This window comes from Charadrius vociferus, unplaced genomic scaffold (assembly GCF_000708025.1).
Source record: "Charadrius vociferus isolate BGI_N301 unplaced genomic scaffold, ASM70802v2 scaffold287, whole genome shotgun sequence".
Classification (NCBI taxonomy): Eukaryota; Metazoa; Chordata; class Aves; order Charadriiformes; family Charadriidae; genus Charadrius; species Charadrius vociferus.
In genome coordinates this window covers 2,667,194-2,673,248 of record NW_009649568.1, presented here as the reverse complement: position 1 = coordinate 2,673,248, position 6,055 = coordinate 2,667,194, and positions in this window count along the sequence as shown.

The window sequence follows — 6,055 nt, the reverse complement described above, 5'->3', positions numbered from 1 at the left end:
GCTGCTCCCGGCGAAGGGGGTTATTGCTAGCCCTGCCGCGTGCAGCCTTCGTTAACTGTTCAGCCGCCGGAGTCGGCGGGGAGTAGCGCAAATGGTGTTAACTGTGGGGGTAGAGGAGAGGCAACTAGGCGACGGCGTCTTCGAGTACAACCGTTAGGCTGAAAGGGCATTTCGGAAAGACCTGTATGTGCAAGCCGCGGTGTGAAAATCGCTACCATAACTATGTTCTGCACGGCAGGTACTCCCCGAGCTCCCAGCAAAATTAATCCCCTATGAATAAAAAGGAATTGCATACAGAGAAAATGAAATAACAGAACCCTGCGGTTGTGCGTGGAGGAGGGCGCGGGAGTGATGGTCTGGTTTTCCTTCAGAAAAGAGCCATTACAGGAAAGTGATGCTCCTCTGTTAAGACGCCCACTGTAACGTGCCCCTCATTCTGGGCAGTACAATGCTCTTGGGGTATCTTTCTCAAATAAGTATTTTACCCTCTTCCGCTTTCCACATCAAATTTGACTAACCTGAAAGGAAGAGGGAGTAGGGCTTCATACCTCCCTCATTAAAAAGGAGTAGAGTAAACAATATGAGACTAGAGGGACCAACAAATAAAACTAGCTTTAAATTCAAAACTTCCAAATTGGGACAAGCAATCAGCTAAACAGGCAGAGTGGCAAAAGTTTGCTGATTCTTGACAGGTTCGGCAGAGTAAAAATAAAACTTGCTTACTTTCTTAACCTTAATATTGCATAAATAAATGTTATCCCTAAGCTGGGTAATGTACATCCATAAAAAGAAGAAACAGAAGGTGGTATGGAACAGCATTCATTAAGGACTCAGCCTTAACGTTTTCCAAGAGTCATTAACTTCAGTGGGTCAGAGTCTGAGCCTGATTTTCTTCTGGGGCTCAAAACCTTGTGGAATAAGAGAAACTGGCAACGATCCATTCTTGCATGCTGTTGCTGAAGAAATTATGAGTCGTATCAGAGGCAGTCACTAGATTTTTTTCATTGGTAGGGAAGAGCCAGAAAGGAAAGGCTGAGGGAGGGAGACAGCAGGGGTTCTCTCCAAGGGCTGAATCAAAAAGGTAATTTTGACATTTTTATTTAAAAACAAGTTCCTCTGGTAATGGGATTTTTTTTTCCGTACTATAAAATAACCTTGATACTGCAGAAAACATTAGTAGAAATGGACTGTGCTATGAAAGAGCAAAAACATTCTCCTAACACTAATTGTACTCCTGCACATTCATTTGATGATATTCCATACCAGTAATTAAGCGCTTTGTCTCGTGAAGATCTGTGTTTCACTCACAGAAGTGAACGTGTAAACAAAGGCATATTGTCGTGCTCCTCTTCTGTTCAGCCATGATCCTCGCGGGCCAGTTAATCCAGTTTTATGGCCAGGTTATACCAGCACTGCAGCACACGGTGGCTGTACCATGACAGATAAAGGTGTAGAGAAAGAGCTGCCTAGATTAAGACTCTGCACAGCTCTAATCCTGCCTACGCTGAATATTCTCTCCCCTATCTTCCCATCTCACCCATAGACTCTTCTCAGTCCTGCATGCTACTTCCTAGTAACCTCCTCCCTGATAGTAGCAGCTTCTCGCCGGGGAGAATTTGTTCCCATTACCACACCTGATTTAGCCTTTGCTCTTGCTCAGCTTCTCCACAGTTAGCTGGAACTCACAGCTGCTGAAGGAAAGCTGTCTGAAAACAAATAGTTACTAAGTTTTTTGCTGGTAGTTACTAACCTTCTCTATGCTTTCTAATTGACCGGCTATAAAGAGAACTTAATTCTGTTTCGCCACATAGCTGCTCTCCCTCTCTCTTTAAAGATTGCTCTGGACCTATGTCTGCATCCTCTTCTCTAGTTTACTTTGAACGCATCTCTATCTGGTGCCTTCCCCAAGGTGTCATACATCCCTGTGGCTATATATCCAGGAAAGCTGGCCAAATCATTAGTGATGAATAATTTATCAGATAAATTTTACCTCTATTTCAGTTGTGAGTTGTCTGCAAATAGCTTGTGATTTCTGCAAACTTATTATTTGATGTTGCTTGCCACATAGTGCCTCACTGGTGTCTTACTCGTGAGCAACTTGCTGGAAATGCTTGAAATTTGAGATAATTGGACACAAAGATGATACAAAGCTTAGTACTATGAGAAGGAGAGCACTCTAGATTCATTTCACAAAAAGACTTAAGTGGGAAACGGAGTTGTTTGGCTGCAGTCAGTGAGGCTGGGCTCACACTGGTGATTAAGAACGTGCTTACATCCTCTGCTGAAACAGCAAGCACCTTGCGGGACTCTGTTTCTGTTCTCTGACTGGACTTGTCAGCCTCGTAGAATCACCTCTTGCAGGGATTTTGCTTTAGAAATATTTTCTGGCAGTGAAAAACAATACAGTGTTCAAAATCAGCACACCTGTAAAGGGAAAAAATCATATTGCAGGATCTTTTAAAGCTCTGCAGTATACCTGCAGAGTCCTATATGTCTGTTGTTTTGAATTGGATCCATATACCTCCCAATTCCTACACCTCCTTGGCCAGCTCTACTTGTGCCTGTAACCCCAAATTTTCTATCTCCTGCTAGAATTAATTCAGTAGTGTTTCAGAGACTTTTTTTTTTTTTAAGGTGGGAAGGCAGGGGGCAAAAGAAACGCAAATTGCAGTATTTAAGCAAAAAGCACATTGGGAAGGAAATTCTGTTTTTCTCCATGCACCTCTAGTGTATAGAGAAATTAAGAGCCAACTTATCTGCTCTGCTCCAATTCCACTGTGCCACTCAGATGTGAACGCCAGATGCTGCTTTTCTCGCACAATGTCCCTTCCCTCTATCATGTTTTCTTCCCATCAGATTTCTTTCCTCAAGGAGGCCCTGCTTCTAGAGTCATGTTTGCTTCAGCTTTCCCTTTTGTCCTCCAGGTACTGCAACAGAGGCTTCTGCCTCAAAACAGTTGTTCTTTGCCTCTTACACTTTCATGCACACCTCCCCAAAACCTCTCTGTTCCTTTGGCTTTCAGACCACTCAGATTGTCTCACCTTTAATTAAACTTACCTTTATGTCTCTGTCTGTTTACCATTTTTCATGTGTAATACACACCCTTACAGAGAGACCAGCAGTCTCTCTGTTACAATCTCTATAATGGTTACAGAGGTTACAGTCTCATTTCATTTTTTTTAATGTGCTACAGATATGAACAGCGAAAGACAGTCCATGTCACAAAAAAAGCTTGCCGTTTAGAGAGATGGCAGGCAAAGAATGAGGGAAAAATAGGATTAGTAGCTCCTTGATTGAGGAGGAGAAGTGAAGAAAAGCAATATAATGACCATGCATAGCTCTTCCAGTGTCACAGCAGAGATATTAGTGGCACTCGGACCTGGGCCTAGGTGCTCTGAAGCCATACAGTTCAGTCTTTTAACCACAAAGCTGTTTTTCCTTTCTCTCCTGGGTTGTTCCCTGCTCTCCTCCTGTTCCCAAGCATGGAGGAGACAGTCCACCCTTGCCCCAAGGCTTGAGACCCACCAGTAACTTCTCTTTCCAATGTTATGCTCTGCCCCCCTCTTTAGAGCTCCTTCCTACACACCTTGTGAGTGCTGAGCACAAATGGCAGAAGAAGAATGGAGACTATCCATCGCATATATAGACTGTTATTTTCCCCTACACACTCCTCTCTCCGGCTGCTTTGACCAGATTGCATTCTAGCTCTGTTTCTGGCCCTCTTTCGTTGTCTCTGGCTTGGAGAAAAGGTGACCCCAAATCTCTTATTTCTGAGAGTTGTCGCCGATCCTCTGAATCTCCCAGCTAATGAAATGGTAGCAGGAAAGTTGTACCATCTCATAATACTCTGCCCTTCCCAGGTGCAGCTAACTGCTTTTTTGGAGATAAGAAATGGAGCACAGATGAAAAGAAACATGGTTTTCATTTTCATATTTTAAAAAAGCCCCTGTAATTCAGAACCTTCACACATCCTCAGGAAAGGGAGAGGTAATCACTAAGAGGACACTTATCTTTTCAGGTGGGTTTTTCAATCTATTTCTCACTCTCTGCTGCTTTGGGTGCACTTACTTTTTCTAGCTCAGTTTTTTGTATGCATTTCAATGGTTGTCATCAGTGCAGCATCGGAGTGCCTTCCAATTTTAATCAATTACGCCTTACAAATCACCAGCTTAGAAGATTCAGGAAATTATCACTGTGCTTTTTTAGCAATAATAAACTAAGGCAGAGAAATTAAGTAACTTGTTTTCAGTTGCATGTGTGGCTGTGCAGCCCAAGAAGAGGAGCCCCCGATTCTCTCTATTGTGCCTTGATTGAAAGACCCTGTTCAGCTTGTTGTCGTTCCTCTCACAGAGATCCACAAGGCTGTCTCTGTCTTTACCTGTCTCTCTGCTCCAAGCGGGACAACAATGGGGTCCTACAACTTGATTCAGATCTCTTGGGGAGTGGGATTTGCAGTAGCCTGATTCAAGTTGCCTCTCAAAACTGCCACAGATCTGGTTTCAGTGGTTTTCTCTGCCTCTGCTTACTACCAGGGAACCCTTAAAAACACGAAATGCTTTTTGTTCTGACAATTATTAACTAAGCTCAGATATTACAGCAAGAGTGGTTGCAGTCTTGCAGACCCCATATAGAACAACAAACTCTGTTTTGCACCTATATGAAAAAGAGGGTTGAACTCCTTTTTTCAACTAGATGTACATCACGCTTTCTGCTGTAGACCTTGGGAATGCTTTGGTGCTGCTTACATGAAGAACCAAATTGTTTTTGACCTCAGTGAAGAGGGGGCCAAGAGGGACACATCTGACACCTTTTAGCAACTGCAAGGTTTTCTGTAGAATAGACATAGCCTGTGAAACAAACACACAGCTGGAGTTAGGGTGCTTTTGAAAACATTGTCTTTATTCTCTACCTCCCTTTCTTCGAGGACAGGCTTTTTGCTTATTCCCCCTTCAGAAAGGGACTTTTCTGGCACACAGCCTAGCCTGGCTGGAGATTAGGGATTCTCTCTGCCCCTTCATCCTTGAATATTTCCTTTTAATTTCACAGTTTAAATTCCAATTGTGTAATTACATTCTGCCTACCCCAAATTCCTCTGTAATTTCAATTGGACACGGTGTCCTTCACTCTCTAGGCTGAACTCTTGCAGTGCTGTGGGGCACTGTTAAAAGGCTGCCACGCTCCACTCTAGTCCCATTTCATGTAAATGGGAAAAGAGAATGGACCTAGATCCCTTTGAACTAAAACTGCTGCTCCATATAGGCGAGACAGGGGTTGCTGTAGAGTGACAAGGCAGTCTTACTCCATGGCAATACATGGGGCATTTTTTACAAAGCCTCAGTCTGAACAGATTTTTGGAGTAAAAGTCTAAATCTGTGTGGAGGTATTTCTCCCCCACACCACCATACCCTTTGATCGCAAATAAAGCTGTACAGGGACCCCCAAACCACTACTTTGCTGGATTTATGTGGCCTGAGAGTACCTGTTCGCACCATTTAACATGGCAGAAATGCCATAGTGATTTAATTTAGGCTCAGGGAGTTGTGTAGCAATGAGAGGGTACGCAGCGCACATGCCTAGTTCAGTGAAACACTTTGCAAAAACTGGCAAGTCCCATGCATTTTATGACCCAACCCCAATACTTCTTGCAGATTTTGCTGTTCCAGCGTTTTCCCTCAATCCTTACCCTGGTGGTGATCACCTGAGTCCCACATCCCAATTTGTTTTATCACAGCATTTCCTTTTTTAAGTGTTGGTATATCTGCTTTACATCAATGTGAAAGTATTTCTGCTTCTCCTGCCTCCTCTTGCTTTCCTCTTCCTTCCTTACTGTGGCACAGCTGCTTACTTGGTCAGTGTGCCTGCGTACAGCCCTTCAGGTATCGGAGACATTCACCTTTTATATTTCCACCATCTGCTGTGGTCTTCTATGGAAACTCGGGGTGGAGAAGGGGAGGGAGCAATTGTCAACGGGAGAATACTCCACCTTTGTCTTGTCTTTTAGAACAAACTTCCTCTCTTTGTACAAGTTCTGTGGCAGGCTGATGGAAACTTATTG